Source organism: Schistocerca nitens, chromosome 3 (assembly GCF_023898315.1).
Source record: "Schistocerca nitens isolate TAMUIC-IGC-003100 chromosome 3, iqSchNite1.1, whole genome shotgun sequence".
Classification (NCBI taxonomy): Eukaryota; Metazoa; Arthropoda; class Insecta; order Orthoptera; family Acrididae; genus Schistocerca; species Schistocerca nitens.
The window spans coordinates 17,644,496-17,662,963 of record NC_064616.1 but is presented as its reverse complement, the minus strand read 5'-3'; positions in this window follow the sequence as shown (position 1 = coordinate 17,662,963).

Genomic DNA, 18,468 nt, shown 5'->3' with positions numbered 1-18,468 from the left:
TACTGTATCCCTTGGACCTTAACATTGACGATGAAACATAGAAATCGCATCGGAATTGAATACAAAATGCACAATGCCGACTTAAGTACAATAAGAGTGAATCTTCTAAGAGTTTGTGGTTTGAGCGGCTCCTGGGAGACCAGTATTAGATTCCGATGCACCAGTGCAGGTTTACTGTATCCCTTGGACATTCACATTGACGATGAAACATAGAAATCGCATCGGATTTGAATGCAAAAGGCACAATGCCAACTTAAGTATAGGAAGAGTGAATCTTCTAAGAGTTTGTGGTTTGAGCGGCTCCTGGGAGACCAGTATGAGATTCCGATGCACCAGTGCAGGTTTACTGTATCCCTTGGACCTTCACATTGACGATGAAACATAGAAATCGCATCGGAATTGAATACAAAAGGCACAATGCATTCTTAAGTATAAGAAGAGTGAATCTTCTAAGAGTTTGTGGTTTGAGCGTCTCCTGGTAGACCAGTATTAGATTCCGATGCACCAGTGCAGGTTTACTGTATCCCTTGGACCTTCACATTGACGATGAAGCATAGAAATCGCAACGGAATTGAATACAAAGTGCACAATGCCAACTGAAGTACAAGAAGAGTGAATCTTCTAAGAGTTTGTGGTTTGAGCGGCTCCTGGGAGACCAGTATTAGATTCCGATGCACCAGTGCAGGTTTACTGTATCCCTTGGACATTCACATTGACGATGAAACATAGAAATCGCATCGGATTTGAATGCAAAAGGCACAATGCCAACTTAAGTATAGGAAGAGTGAATCTTCTAAGAGTTTGTGGTTTGAGCGGCTCCTGGGAGACCAGTATGAGATTCCGATGCACCAGTGCAGGTTTACTGTATCCCTTGGACCTTCACATTGACGATGAAACATAGAAATCGCATCGGAATTGAATACAAAAGGCACAATGCATTCTTAAGTATAAGAAGAGTGAATCTTCTAAGAGTTTGTGGTTTGAGCGTCTCCTGGTAGACCAGTATTAAATTCCGATGCACCAGTGCAGGTTTACTGTATCCCTTGGACCTTCACATTGTCGATGAAACGTAGAAATCGCATCGGAATAGAATACAAAAGTCACAATGCCGACATAAGTACAAGAAACAAGAATCTTCTAAGAGTATGTGGTTTGATCGTCTCCTGGGAAACCAGTATTAGATTCCGATGCACCAGTGCAGGTTTACTGTATCCCTTGGACCTTCACATTGACGATGAAACATAGAAATCGCATCGGAATAGAATGCAAAAGTCACAATGCCAACTTAAGTATAGGAAGAGTGAATCTTCTAAGAGTTTGTGGTTTGAGCGGCTCCTGGGAGACCAGTATTAGATTCTGATGCACCAGTGCAGGTTTACTGTATCCCTTGGACCTTCACACTGACGATGAAACATAGAAATCGCATCGGAATTGAATACAAAAGGCACAATGCCGACATAAGTACAAGAAGTGTGAATCTTCTAAGAGTATGTGGTTTGATCGTCTCCTGGGAAACCAGTATTAGATTCCGATGCACCAGTGCAGGTTTACTGTATCCCTTGGACCTTCACATTGACGATGAAACATAGAAATCGCATCGGAATAGAATGCAAAAGTCACAATGCCAACTTAAGTATAGGAAGAGTGAATCTCCTAAGAGTTTGTGGTTTGAGCGGCTCCTGGGAGACCAGTATTAGATTCTGATGCACCAGTGCAGAATTACTGTATCCCTTGGACCTTCACACTGACGATGAAACATAGAAATCGCATCGGAACTGAATACAAAAGGCATAATGCCGACTCATGTATAGGTAGAGTGAATCCTCACAGAGTTTGTGGTTTGAGCGGCTCCTGGGAGACCAGTATTAGATTCCGATGCACCAGTGCAGGATTACTGTATCCCTTGGACCTTCACATTGACGATGAAACATAGAAATCGCATCGGAATTGAATACAAAAGGCACAATGCCGTCTTAAGTACAAGGAGAGTGAATCTTCTAAGAGTTTGTGGTTTGAGCGGCTCCTGGGAGACCAGTATTAGATTCCGAAGCACCAGTGCAGGTTTACTGTATCCCTTGGACCTTCACATTGACGATGAAACATAGAAATCGCATCGGAATTGAATACAAAAGGCACAATGCCGTCTTCATTACAAGAAGAGGGAATCTACTAAGAGTTTGTGGTTTGAGCGTCTCCTGGGAGACCAGTATTAGATACCGATGCACCAGTGCAGGTTTACTGTATCCCTTGGACCTTCACATTTACGAAGAAGCATAGAAATCGCATCGGAATTGAATACAAAAGGCACAATGCCGTCTTAAGTACAAGAAGAGTGATTCTTCTAAGAGTTTGTGGTTTGAGCGGCTCCTGAGAGACCAGTATTAGATTTCGATGCACCAGTGCAGGTTTACTGTATCCCTTGGACCTTCGCATTGACGATGGAACATAAAAATCGCATCGGAATAGAATACAAAAGTCACAATGCCGACATAAGTACAAGAAGTGTGAATCTTTTAGGAGTATGTGGTTTGATCGTCTCCTGGGAAACCAGTATTAGATTCCGATGCACCAGTGCAGGTTTACTGTATCCCTTGGACCTTCACATTGACGATGAAACATAGAAATCGCATCGGAATTGATTGCAAAAGGCATAATGCCAACTTAAGTATAGGATGAGTGAATCTTCTAAGAGTTTGTGGTTTGAGCGGCTCCTGGGAGACCAGTATTAGATTCCGATGCACCAGTGCAGGTTTACTGTATCCCTTGGACCTTCACATTGACGATGAAGCATAGAAATCGCATCGGAATTGAATACAAAAGGCACAATGCCGACTTAAGTTCAAGAAGAGTGAATCTTCTAAGAGTTTGTGGTTTGAGCGGCTTCTGGGAGACCAGTATTAGATTCCGATGCACCAGTGCAGGTTTACTGTATCCCTTGGACCTTCACATTGACGATGAAACATAGAAATCGCATCGGAATTGAATACAAACTGCACAATGCCGTCTTAAGTACAATAAGAGTGAATCTTCTAAGAGTTTGTGGTTTGAGCGGCTCCTGGGAGACCAGTATTAGATTCCGATGCACCAGTGCAGGTTTACTGTATCCCTTGGACCTTCACATTGACGATGAAACATAGAAATCGCATTGGAATTGAATGCAATAGGCACAATGCCGTCTTAAGTACAAGACGAGTGAATCTTCTAAGAGTTTGTGGTTTGAGCGTCTCCTGGGAGACCAGTATTAGATTCCGATGCACCAGTGCAGGTTTACTGTATCCCTTGGACCTTCACATTGACGATGAAACATAAAAATCGCATCGGAATAGAATACAAATGCACAATGCCGACTTAATTACAAGAAGAGTGAATCCTCTAAGAGTTTGTGGTTTGAGCGGTTCCTGGGAGACCAGTATTAGATTCCGATGCACCAGTGCAGGTTTAGTGTATCCCTTGGACCTTCACATTGACGATGAAACATAGAAATCGCATCGGAATTGAATACAAAAGGCACAATGCCGTCTTAAGTACAAGAAGAGTGAATCTTCTAAGAGTTTGTGGTTTGAGCGTCTCCTGGGAGACCAGTATTAGATTCCGATGCACCAGTGCAGGTTTACTGTATCCCTTGGACTTCACATTTACGAAGAAGCATAGAAATCGCATCGGAATTGAATACAAAAGGCACAATGCCGTCTTAAGTACAAGAAGAGTGAATCTTCTAAGAGTTTGTGGTTTGAGCGGCTCCTGGGAGACCAGTATTAGATTCCGACGCACCAATGCAGGTTTACTGTATCCCTTGGACCTTCTCATTGACGATGAAACATAGAAATCGCATCGGAATTGAATACAAAAGGCACAATGCCGACTTAAGTACAAGAAGAGTGAATCTTCTAAGAGTTTGTGGTTTGAGCGGCTCCTGGGAGACCAGTATTAGATTCCGATGCACCAGTGCAGGTTTACTGTATTCCTTGGACTTTCACATTGACGATGAAGCAAAGAAATCGCATCGGAATTGAATACAAAAGGCACAATGCCGACTTAAGTACAAGAAGTGTGAATCTTCTAAGAGTTTGTGGTTTGAGCGGCTCCTGGGAGACCAGTATTAGATTCCGATGCACCAGTGCAGGTTTACTGAATCCCTTGGACCTTCACATTGACGATGAAACATAGATATCGCATCGGAATTGAATACAAATGGCACAATGCCGACTTAAGTACAAGAAGAGTGAATCTTCAAGGAGTTTGTGGTTTGAGCGGCTCCTGGTAGACCAGTATTAGATTCCGATGCACCAGTGCAGGTTTACTGTATCCCTTGGACCTTCGCATTGACGATGGAACATAAAAATCTCATCGGAATAGAATACAAAAGTCACAATGCCGACATAAGTACAAGAAGTGTGAATCTTCTAAGAGTATGTGGTTTGATCGTCTCCTGGGAAACCAGTATTAGTTTCCGATGCACCAGTGCAGGTTTACTGTATCCCTTGGACCTTCACATTGACGATGAAACATAGAAATCGCATCGGAATAGAATACAAAAGGCACAATGCCGACTTAAGTACAAGAAGAGTGAATCTTCTAAGAGTTTGTGGTTTGAGCGGCTCCTGGGAGACCAGTATTAGATTCCGATGCACCAGTGCAGGTTTACTGTATCCCTTGGACCTACACATTGACGATGAAACATAGAAATCGCATCGGAATTGAATGCAAAAGGCACAATGCCGACTTAATTACAAGAAGAGTGAATCCTCTAAGAGTTTGTGGTTTGAGCGGCTCCTGGGAAACCAGTATTAGATTCCGATGCACCAGTGCAGGTTTACTGTATCCCTTGGACTTTCACATTGACGATGAAACATAGAAATCGCATCGGAATTGAATACAAAAGGCACAATGCCGTCTTAAGTACAAGAAGAGTGAATCTTCTAAGAGTTTGTGGTTTGAGCGGCTCCTGGGAGACCAGTATTAGATTCCGATGCACCAGTGCAGGTTTACTGTATCCCTTGGACCTTCGCATTGACAATGGAACATAAAAATCGCATCGGAATAGAATACAAAAGTCACAATGCCGACATAAGTACAAGAAGTGTGAATCTTCTAAGAGTATGTGGTTTGATCGTCTCCTGGGAAACCAGTATTAGATTCCGATGCACCAGTGCAGGTTTACTGTATCCCTTGGATCTTCACATTGACGATTAAACATAGAAATCGCATCGGAATTGAATACAAAATGCACAATGCCGACTTAAGTACAATAAGAGTGAATCTTCTAAGAGTTTGTGGTTTGAGCGGCTCCTGGGAGACCAGTATTAGATTCCGATGCACCAGTGCAGGTTTACTGTATCCCTTGGACCTTCACACTGACGATGAAACATAGAAATCGCATCGGAATTGAATACAAAAGGCACAATGCCGACTCAAGCATAGGTAGAGTGAATCCTCACAGAGTTTGTGGTTTGAGCGGCTCCTGGGAGACCAGTATTAGATTCCGATGCACCAGTGCAGGTTTACTGTATCCCTTGGACCTTCACATTGACGATGAAACATAGAAATCGCATCGGAATTGAATACAAAAGGCACAATGCCGGCTTAAGTACAAGAAGAGTGAATCTTCTAAGAGTTTGCGGTTTGAGCGGCTCCTGGGAGACCAGTATTAGATTCCGATGCACCAGTGCAGGTTTACTGTATCCCTTGAACCTTCACATTGACGATGAAACATAGAAATCGCATCGGAATTGAATGCAAAAGGCACAATGCCAACTTAAGTATAGGAAGAGTAAATCTTCTAAGAGTTTGTGGTTTGAGCGGCTCCTGGGAGACCAGTATTAGATTCCGATGCACCAGTGCAGGTTTACTGTATCCCTTGGAACTTCACATTGACGATGAAACATAGAAATCGCATCGGAATAGAATACAAAAGGCACAATGCGGACTTAAGTACAAGAAGAATGAATCTTCTAAGAGTTTGTGGTTTGAGCGTCTCCTGGGAGACCAGTATTAGATTCCGATGCACCAGTGCAGGTTTACTGTATCCCTTGGACCTTCACATTGACGATGAAGCATAGAAATCGCATCCGAATTGAATACAAAAGGCACAATGCCGACTTAAGTACAAGAAGTCTGTATCTCCTAAGAGTTTGTGGTTTGAGCGGCTCCTGGGAGACCAGTATTAGGTTCCGATGCACCAGTGCAGGTTTACTGTATCCCTTGGACCTTCACATTGACGATGAAACATAGAAATCGCATCGGAATTGAATACAAAATGCACAATGCCGACTTAAGTACAATAAGAGTGAATCTTCTAAGAGTTTGTGGTTTGAGCGGCTCCTGGGAGACCAGTATTAGATTCCGATGCACCAGTGCAGGTTTACTGTATCCCTTGGACATTCACATTGACGATGAAACATAGAAATCGCATCGGATTTGAATGCAAAAGGCACAATGCCAACTTAAGTATAGGAAGAGTGAATCTTCTAAGAGTTTGTGGTTTGAGCGGCTCCTGGGAGCCAGTATTAGATTCCGATTCACCAGTGCAGGTTTACTGTATCCCTTGGACCTTCACATTCACGATGAAACATAGAAATCGCATCGGAATTGAATACGAAAGGCACAATGCCGACTTAAGTACAAGAAGTGTGAATCTGCTAAGAGTTTGTGGTTTGAGCGGCTCCTGGGAGACCAGTATGAGATTCCGATGCACCAGTGCAGGTTTACTGTATCCCTTGGACCTTCACATTGACGATGAAACATAGAAATCGCATCGGAATTGAATGCAAAAGGCACAATGCATTCTTAAGTATAAGAAGAGTGAATCTTCTAAGAGTTTGTGGTTTGAGCGTCTCCTGGTAGACCAGTATTAGATTCCGATGCACCAGTGCAGGTTTACTGTATCCCTTGGACCTTCACATTGACGATGAAGCATAGAAATCGCAACGGAATTGAATACAAAGTGCACAATGCCAACTGAAGTACAAGAAGAGTGAATCTTCTAAGAGTTTGTGGTTTGAGCGGCTTCTGGGAGACCAGTATTAAATTCCGATGCACCAGTGCAGGTTTACTGTATCCCTTGGACCTTCACATTGTCGATGAAACGTAGAAATCGCATCGGAATTGAATACAAACGGCACAATGCCGACTTAAGTACAAGAAGAGTGAATCTTCTATGAGTTTGTGGTTTGAGCGGCTCCTGGGAGACCAGTATTAGATTCCGATGCACCAGTGCAGGTTTACTGTATCCCTTGGACCTTCACATTGACGATGAAACATAGAAATCGCATCGGAATTGAATACAAAAGGCACAATGCCGGCTTAAGTACAAGAAGAGTGAATCTTCTAAGAGTTTGTGGTTTGAGCGGCTCCTGGGAGACCAGTATTAGATTCCGATGCACCAGTGCAGGTTTACTGTATCCCTTGAACCTTCACATTGACGATGAAACATAGAAATCGCATCGGAATTGAATGCAAAAGCCACAATGCCAACTTAAGTATAGGAAGAGTAAATCTTCTAAGAGTTTGTGGTTTGAGCGGCTCCTGGGAGACCAGTATTAGATTCCGATGCACCAGTGCAGGTTTACTGTATCCCTTGGACCTACATATTGACGATGAAACATAGAAATCGCATCGGAATTGAATGCAAAAGGCACAATGCCGACTTAATTACAAGAAGAGTGAATCCTCTAAGAGTTTGTGGTTTGAGCGGCTCCTGGGAAACCAGTATTAGATTCCGATGCACCAGTGCAGGTTTACTGTATCCCTTGGACCTTCACATTGACGATGAAACATAGAAATCGCATCGGAATTGAATACAAAAGGCACAATGCCGTCTTAAGTACAAGAAGAGTGAATCTTCTAAGAGTTTGTGGTTTGAGCGGCTCCTGGGAGACCAGTATTAGATTCCGATGCACCAGTGCAGGTTTACTGTATCCCTTGGACCTTCGCATTGACAATGGAACATAAAAATCGCATCGGAATAGAATACAATAGTCACAATGCCGACATAAGTACAAGAAGTGTGAATCTTCTAAGAGTATGTGGTTTGATCGTCTCCTGGGAAACCAGTATTAGATTCCGATGCACCAGTGCAGGTTTACTGTATCCCTTGGACCTTCACATTGACGATTAAACATAGAAATCGCATCGGAATTGAATACAAAATGCACAATGCCGACTTAAGTACAATAAGAGTGAATCTTCTAAGAGTTTGTGGTTTGAGCGGCTCCTGGGAGACCAGTATTAGATTCCGATGCACCAGTGCAGGTTTACTGTATCCCTTGGACCTTCACACTGACGATGAAACATAGAAATCGCATCGGAATTGAATACAAAAGGCACAATGCCGACTCAAGCATAGGTAGAGTGAATCCTCACAGAGTTTGTGGTTTGAGCGGCTCCTGGGAGACCAGTATTAGATTCCGATGCACCAGTGCAGGTTTACTGTATCCCTTGGACCTTCACATTGACGATGAAACATAGAAATCGCATCGGAATTGAATACAAAAGGCACAATGCCGGCTTAAGTACAAGAAGAGTGAATCTTCTAAGAGTTTGTGGTTTGAGCGGCTCCTGGGAGACCAGTATTAGATTCCGATGCACCAGTGCAGGTTTACTGTATCCCTTGAACCTTCACATTGACGATGAAACATAGAAATCGCATCGGAATTGAATGCAAAAGCCACAATGCCAACTTAAGTATAGGAAGAGTAAATCTTCTAAGAGTTTGTGGTTTGAGCGGCTCCTGGGAGACCAGTATTAGATTCCGATGCACCAGTGCAGGTTTACTGTATCCCTTGGAACTTCACATTGACGATGAAACATAGAAATCGCATCGGAATACAATACAAAAGGCACAATGCGGACTTAAATGCAAGAAGAATGAATCTTCTAAGAGTTTGTGGTTTGAGCGTCTCCTGGGAGACCAGTATTAGATTCCGATGCACCAGTGCAGGTTTACTGTATCCCTTGGACCTTCACATTGACGATGAAGCATAGAAATCGCATCCGAATTGAATACAAAAGGCACAATGCCGACTTAAGTACAAGAAGTCTGTATCTCCTAAGAGTTTGTGGTTTGAGCGGCCCCTGGGAGACCAGTATTAGGTTCCGATGCACCAGTGCAGGTTTACTGTATCCCTTGGACCTTCACATTGACGATGAAACATAGAAATCGCATCGGAATTGAATACAAAATGCACAATGCCGACTTAAGTACAATAAGAGTGAATCTTCTAAGAGTTTGTGGTTTGAGCGGCTCCTGGGAGACCAGTATTAGATTCCGATGCACCAGTGCAGGTTTACTGTATCCCTTGGACATTCACATTGTCGATGAAACATAGAAATCGCATCGGATTTGAATGCAAAAGGCACAATGCCAACTTAAGTATAGGAAGAGTGAATCTTCTAAGAGTTTGTGGTTTGAGCGGCTCCTGGGAGCCAGTATTAGATTCCGATTCACCAGTGCAGGTTTACTGTATCCCTTGGACCTTCACATTGACGATGAAACATAGAAATCGCATCGGAATTGAATACGAAAGGCACAATGCCGACTTAAGTACAAGAAGTGTGAATCTTCTAAGAGTTTGTGGTTTGAGCGGCTCCTGGGAGACCAGTATGAGATTCCGATGCACCAGTGCAGGTTTACTGTATCCCTTGGACCTTCACATTGACGATGAAACATAGAAATCGCATCGGAATTGAATACAAAAGGCACAATGCATTCTTAAGTATAAGAAGAGTGAATCTACTAAGAGTTTGTGGTTTGAGCGTCTCCTGGTAGACCAGTATTAGATTCCGATGCACCAGTGCAGGTTTACTGTATCCCTTGGACCTTCACATTGACGATGAAGCATAGAAATCGCAACGGAATTGAATACAAAGTGCACAATGCCAACTGAAGTACAAGAAGAGTGAATCTTCTAAGAGTTTGTGGTTTGAGCGGCTTCTGGGAGACCAGTATTAAATTCCGATGCACCAGTGCAGGTTTACTGTATCCCTTGGACCTTCACATTGTCGATGAAACGTAGAAATCGCATCGGAATTGAATACAAACGGCACAATGCCGACTTAAGTACAAGAAGAGTGAATCTTCTATGAGTTTGTGGTTTGAGCGGCTCCTGGGAGACCAGTATTAGATTCCGATGCACCAGTGCAGGTTTACTGTATCCCTTGGACCTTCACATTGACGATGAAACATAGAAATCGCATCGGAATTGAATGCAAAAGGCACAATGCCAACTTAAGTATAGGAAGAGTGAATCTTCTAAGAGTTTGTGGTTTGAGCGGCTCCTGGGAGACCAGTATTAGAATCCGATGCACCAGTGCAGGTTTACTGTATCCCTTGGACCTTCACATTGACGATGAAACATAGAAATCGAATCCGAATAGAATACAAAAGGCACAATGCCGACTTAAGTACAAGAAGTGTGAATCTTCTAAGAGTTTGTGGTTTGAGCGGCTCCTGGGAGACCAGTATTAGATTCCGATGCACCAGTGCAGGTTTACTATATCCCTTGGACCTTCACATTGACGATGAAGCATAGAAATCGCATCGGAATTGAATACAAAATGCACAGTGCCGACTTAAGTACAAGAAGAGTGAATCTTCTAAGAGTTTGTGGTTTGAGCGGCTTCTGGGAGACCAGTATTAGATTCCGATGCAGCAGTGCAGATTTACTGTATCCCTTGGACCTTCACATTGTCGATGAAACGTAGGAATCGCATCGGAATTGAATACAAAAGGCACAATGCCGAATTAAGTATAGGAAGAGTCAATCTTCTAAGAGTTTGTGGTTTGAGCGGCTCCTGGGAGACCAGTATTAGATTACGATGCACCAGTGCTGGTTTACTGTATGCCTTGGACCTTCACATTGACGATGAAATATAGAAATCGCATCGCAATTGAATGCAAAAGGCACAATGCCAACTTAAGTATAGGAAGAGTGAATCTTTTAAGAGTTTGTGGTTTGAGCGGCTCCTGGGATACCAGTATTATATTCCGATGCACCAGTGCAGGTTTACTGTATCCCTTGGACCTTCACGTTGACGATGAAACATAAAAATCGCATCGGAATTGAATACGAAAGGCACAATGCCGACTTAAGTACAAGAAGTGCGAATCTTCTAAGAGTTTGTGGTTTGAGCGGCTCCTGGGAGACCAGTATTAGATTCCGATGCACCAGTGCAGGTTTACTGCATCCCTTGGACCTTCACATTGACGATCAAACATAGAAATCGCATCAGAATTGAATACAAAAGGCACAATGCCGACTTAAGTACAAGAAGAGTGAATCTTCTAAGAGTTTGTGGTTTGAGCGTCTCCTGGGAGACCAGTATTAGATTCCGATGCACCAGTGCAGGTTTACTGTATCCCTTGGACCTTCACATTGACGATGAAACACAGAAATCGCATCGGAATAGATTACAAAAGCACAATGCCGACTTAAGTACAAGAAGATTGATCTTCTAAGAGTTTGTGGTTTGAGCGGCTCCTGGGAGACCAGTATTAGATTCCGATGCACCAGTGCAGGTTTACTGTATCCCTTGGACCTTCACATTGACGATGAAACATAGAAATCGCATCGGAATTGAATACAAAAGGCACAATGCCGACTTAAGAACAAGAAGAGTGAATCTTCTAAGAGTTTGTGGTTTGAGCGTCTCCTGGGAGACCTGTATTAGATTCCGATGCACCAGTGCAGGTTTACTGTATCCCTTGGACCTTCACATTGACGATGAAGCATAGAAATCGCATCGGAATTGGATACAAAAGGCACAATGCCGACTTAAGTACAAGAAGTGTGCATCTTCTAAGAGTTTGTGGTTTGAGCGGCTCCTGGGAGACCAGTTTTAGATTCGGATGCACCAGTGCAGGTTTACTGTATCCCTTGGACATTCACATTGACGATGAAACATAGAAATCGCATCGGAATTGAATACAAAATGCACAATGCCGACTTAAGTACAATAAGAGTGAATCTTCTAAGAGTTTGTGGTTTGAGCGGCTCCTGGGAGACCAGTATTAGATTCCGATGCACCAGTGCAGGTTTACTGTATCCCTTGGACCTTCACACTGACGATGATACATAGAAATCGCATCGGAATTGAATACAAAAGGCACAATGCCGACTTAAGTACAATAAGAGTGAATCTTCTAAGTGTTTGTGGTTTGAGCGGCTCCTGGGAGACCAGTATTAGATTCCGATGCACCAGTGCAGGTTTACTGTATCCCTTGGACCTTCACATTGACGATGAAACATAGAAATCGCATCGGAATTGAATGCAAAAGCCAAAATGCCAACTTAAGTACAAGAAGAGTGAATCTTCTAAGAGTTTGTGGTTTGAGCGGCTCCTGGGAGACCAGTATTAGATTCCGATGCACCAGTGCAGGTTTACTGTATCCCTTGGACCTTCACATTGACGATGAAACATAGAAATCGCATCGGAATTGAATACAAAAGGCACAATGCCGTCTTAAGTACAAGAAGAGTGAATCTTCTAAGAGTTTGTGGTTTGAGCGGCTCCTGGGAGACCAGTATTAGATTCCGATGCACCAGTGCAGGTTTACTGTATCCCTTGGACCTTCACATTGACGATGAAACATAGAAATCGCATCGGAATTGAATGCAAAAGCCACAATGCCAACTTAAGTATAGGAAGAGTGAATCTTCTAAGAGTTTGTGGTTTGAGCGGCTCCTGGGAGACCAGTATTAGATTCCGATGCACCAGTGCAGGTTTACTGTATCCCTTGGACCTTCACATTGACGATGAAACATAGAAATCGCATCCGAATTGAATACAAAAGGCACAATGCCGACTTAAGTACAAGAAGAGTGAATCTTCTTAGAGTTTGTGGTTTGAGCGTCTCCTGGGAGACCAGTATTAGATTCCGATGCACCAGTGCAGGTTTACTGTATCCCTTGGACCTTCACATTGACGATGAAGCATAGAAATCGCATCGGAATTGAATACAAAAGGCACAATGCCGACTTAAGTACAAGAAGTGTGTATCTTTTAAGAGTTTGTGGTTTGAGCGGCTCCTGGGAGACCTGTATTAGATTCCGATGCACCAGTGCAGGTTTACTGTATCCCTTGGAACTTCACATTGACGATGAAACATATAAATCGCATCGGAATAGAATACAAAAGGCACAATGCCGACTTAAGTACAAGAAGAGTGAATCTTCTAAGAGTTTGTGGTTTGAGCGGCTCCTGGGAGACCAGTATTAGATTCCGATGCAACAGTGCAGGTTTACTGTATCCCTTGGACCTTCACATTGACGATGAAACATAGAAATCGCATCGGAATTGAATACAAAAAGCACAATGCCGACTTAAGTACAAGAAGAGTGAATCTTCTAAGAGTTTGTGGTTTGAGCGTCTCCTGGGAGACCAGTATTAGATTCCGATGCACCAGTGCAGGTTTACTGTATCCCTTGGACCTTCACATTGACGATGAAGCATAGAAATCGCATCGGAATTGAATACAAAAGGCACAATGACGACTTAAGTACAAGAAGTGTGTATCTTCTAAGAGTTTGTGGTTTGAGCGGCTCCTGGGAGACCAGTATTAGGTTCCGATGCACCAGTGCAGGTTTACTGTATCCCTTGGACCTTCACATTGACGATGAAACATAAAAATCGCATCGGAATAGAATACAAAAGGCACAATGCCGACTTAAGACAAGAAGAGTGAATCTTCTAAGAGTTTGTGGTTTGAGCGGCTCCTGGGAGACCAGTATTAGATTCCGATGCACCAGTGCAGGTTTACTGTATCCCTTGGACCTACACATTGACGATGAAACATAGAAATCGCATCGGAATTGAATGCAAAAGGCACAATGCCGACTTAATTACAAGAAGAGTGAATCCTCTAAGAGTTTGTGGTTTGAGCGGCTCCTGGGAAACCAGTATTAGATTCCGATGCACCAGTGCAGGTTTACTGTATCCCTTGGACCTTCACATTGACGATGAAACATAGAAATCGCATCGGAATTGAATACAAAAGGCACAATGCCGTCTTAATTACAAGAAGAGGGAATCTACTAAGAGTTTGTGGTTTGAGCGTCTCCTGGGAGACCAGTATTAGATACCGATGCACCAGTGCAGGTTTGCTGTATCCCTTGGACCTTCACATTTACTAAGAAGCATAGAAATCGCATCGGAATTGAATACAAAAGGCACAATGCCGTCTTAAGTACAAGAAGAGTGAATCTTCTAAGAGTTTGTGGTTTGAGCGGCTCCTGGGAGACCAGTATTAGATTCCGATGCACCAGTGCAGGTTTACTGTATCCCTTGGACCTTCACATTGACGATGAAACATAGAAATCGCATCGGAATTGAATGCAAAAGGCACAATGCCAACTTAAGTATAGGAAGAGTGAATCTTCTAAGAGTTTGTGGTTTGAGCGGCTCCTGGGAGACCAGTATTAGAATCCGATGCACCAGTGCAGGTTTACTGTATCCCTTGGACCTTCACATTGACGATGAAACATAGAAATCGAATCCGAATAGAATGCAAAAGGCACAATGCCGACTTAAGTACAAGAAGTGTGAATCTTCTAAGAGTTTGTGGTTTGAGCGGCTCCTGGGAGACCAGTATTAGATTCCGATGCACCAGTGCAGGTTTACTATATCCCTTGGACCTTTACATTGACGATGAAACATAGAAATCGCATCGGAAATGAATACAAAAGGCACAATGCCGACTTAAGTACAAGAAGACTGAATCTTCTATGAGTTTGTGGTTTGAGCGGCTCCTGGGAGACCAGTATTAGATTTCGATGCACCAGTGCAGGTTTACTGTATCCCTTGGACCTTCACATTGACGATGAAACATAGAAATCGCATCGGAATTGAATGCAAAAGGCACAATGCCAACTTAAGTATAGGAAGAGGGAATCTTCTAAGAGTTTGTGGTTTGAGCGGCTCCTGGGAGACCAGTATTAGATTCCGATGCACCAGTGCAGGTTTACTGTATCCCTTGGACCTTCACATTGACGATGAAGCATAGAAATCGCATCGGAATTGAATACAAAATGCACAGTGCCGACTTAAGTACAAGAAGAGTGAATCTTCTAAGAGTTTGTGGTTTGAGCGGCTTCTGGGAGACCAGTATTAGATTCCGATGCAGCAGTGCAGATTTACTGTATCCCTTGGACCTTCACATTGTCGATGAAACGTAGGAATCGCATCGGAATTGAATACAAAAGGCACAATGCCGAATTAAGTATAGGAAGAGTGAATCTTCTAAGAGTTTGTGGTTTGAGCGGCTCCTGGGAGACCAGTATTAGATTACGATGCACCAGTGCTGGTTTACTGTATGCCTTGGACCTTCACATTGACGATGAAATATAGAAATCGCATCGCAATTGAATGCAAAAGGCACAATGCCAACTTAAGTATAGGAAGAGTGAATCTTCTAAGAGTTTGTGGTTTGAGCGGCTCCTGGGATACCAGTATTATATTCCGATGCACCAGTGCAGGTTTACTGTATCCCTTGGACCTTCACGTTGACGATGAAACATAAAAATCGCATCGGAATTGAATACGAAAGGCACAATGCCGACTTAAGTACAAGAAGTGCGAATCTTCTAAGAGTTTGTGGTTTGAGCGGCTCCTGGGAGACCAGTATTAGATTCCGATGCACCAGTGCAGGTTTACTGCATCCCTTGGACCTTCACATTGACGATCAAACATAGAAATCGCATCAGAATTGAATACAAAAGGCACAATGCCGACTTAAGTACAAGAAGAGTGAATCTTCTAAGAGTTTGTGGTTTGAGCGTCTCCTGGGAGACCAGTATTAGATTCCGATGCACCAGTGCAGGTTTACTGTATCCCTTGGACCTTCACATTGACGATGAAACATAGAAATCGCATCGGAATAGATTACAAAAGCACAATGCCGACTTAAGTACAAGAAGATTGATCTTCTAAGAGTTTGTGGTTTGAGCGGCTCCTGGGAGACCAGTATTAGATTCCGATGCACCAGTGCAGGTTTACTGTATCCCTTGGACCTTCACATTGACGATGAAACATAGAAATCGCATCGGAATTGAATACAAAAGGCACAATGCCGACTTAAGAACAAGAAGAGTGAATCTTCTAAGAGTTTGTGGTTTGAGCGTCTCCTGGGAGACCTGTATTAGATTCCGATGCACCAGTGCAGGTTTACTGTATCCCTTGGACCTTCACATTGACGATGAAGCATAGAAATCGCATCGGAATTGGATACAAAAGGCACAATGCCGACTTAAGTACAAGAAGTGTGTATCTTCTAAGAGTTTGTGGTTTGAGCGGCTCCTGGGAGACCAGTTTTAGATTCGGATGCACCAGTGCAGGTTTACTGTATCCCTTGGACATTCACATTGACGATGAAACATAGAAATCGCATCGGAATTGAATACAAAATGCACAATGCCGACTTAAGTACAATAAGAGTGAATCTTCTAAGAGTTTGTGGTTTGAGCGGCTCCTGGGAGACCAGTATTAGATTCCGATGCACCAGTGCAGGTTTACTGTATCCCTTGGACCTTCACACTGACGATGATACATAGAAATCGCATCGGAATTGAATACAAAAGGCACAATGCCGACTTAAGTACAATAAGAGTGAATCTTCTAAGTGTTTGTGGTTTCAGCGGCTCCTGGGAGACCAGTATTAGATTCCGATGCACCAGTGCAGGTTTACTGTATCCCTTGGACCTTCACATTGACGATGAAACATAGAAATCGCATCGGAATTGAATGCAAAAGCCAAAATGCCAACTTAAGTACAAGAAGAGTGAATCTTCTAAGAGTTTGTGGTTTGAGCGGCTCCTGGGAGACCAGTATTAGATTCCGATGCACCAGTGCAGGTTTACTGTATCCCTTGGACCTTCACATTGACGATGAAACATAGAAATCGCATCGGAATTGAATACAAAAGGCACAATGCCGTCTTAAGTACAAGAAGAGTGAATCTTCTAAGAGTTTGTGGTTTGAGCGGCTCCTGGGAGACCAGTATTAGATTCCGATGCACCAGTGCAGGTTTACTGTATCCCTTGGACCTTCACATTGACGATGAAACATAGAAATCGCATCGGAATTGAATACAAAAGGCACAATGCCGACTTAAGAACAAGAAGAGTGAATCTTCTAAGAGTTTGTGGTTTGAGCGTCTCCTGGGAGACCTGTATTAGATTCCGATGCACCAGTGCAGGTTTACTGTATCCCTTGGACCTTCACATTGACGATGAAGCATAGAAATCGCATCGGAATTGGATACAAAAGGCACAATGCCGACTTAAGTACAAGAAGTGTGTATCTTCTAAGAGTTTGTGGTTTGAGCGGCTCCTGGGAGACCAGTTTTAGATTCGGATGCACCAGTGCAGGTTTACTGTATCCCTTGGACATTCACATTGACGATGAAACATAGAAATCGCATCGGAATTGAATACAAAATGCACAATGCCGACTTAAGTACAATAAGAGTGAATCTTCTAAGAGTTTGTGGTTTGAGCGGCTCCTGGGAGACCAGTATTAGATTCCGATGCACCAGTGCAGGTTTACTGTATCCCTTGGACCTTCACACTGACGATGATACATAGAAATCGCATCGGAATTGAATACAAAAGGCACAATGCCGACTTAAGTACAATAAGAGTGAATCTTCTAAGTGTTTGTGGTTTCAGCGGCTCCTGGGAGACCAGTATTAGATTCCGATGCACCAGTGCAGGTTTACTGTATCCCTTGGACCTTCACATTGACGATGAAACATAGAAATCGCATCGGAATTGAATTCAAAAGCCAAAATGCCAACTTAAGTACAAGAAGAGTGAATCTTCTAAGAGTTTGTGGTTTGAGCGGCTCCTGGGAGACCAGTATTAGATTCCGATGCACCAGTGCAGGTTTACTGTATCCCTTGGACCTTCACATTGACGATGAAACATAGAAATCGCATCGGAATTGAATACAAAAGGCACAATGCCGTCTTAAGTACAAGAAGAGTGAATCTTCTAAGAGTTTGTGGTTTGAGCGGCTCCTGGGAGACCAGTATTAGATTCCGATGCACCAGTGCAGGTTTACTGTATCCCTTGGACCTTCACATTGACGATGAAACATAGAAATCGCATCGGAATTGAATGCAAAAGCCACAATGCCAACTTAAGTATAGGAAGAGTGAATCTTCTAAGAGTTTGTGGTTTGAGCGGCTCCTGGGAGACCAGTATTAGATTCCGATGCACCAGTGCAGGTTTACTGTATCCCTTGGACCTTCACATTGACGATGAAACATAGAAATCGCATCCGAATTGAATACAAAAGGCACAATGCCGACTTAAGTACAAGAAGAGTGAATCTTCTTAGAGTTTGAGGTTTGAGCGTCTCCTGGGAGACCAGTATTAAATTCCGATGCACCAGTGCAGGTTTACTGTATCCCTTGGACCTTCACATTGACGATGAAGCATAGAAATCGCATCGGAATTGAATACAAAAGGCACA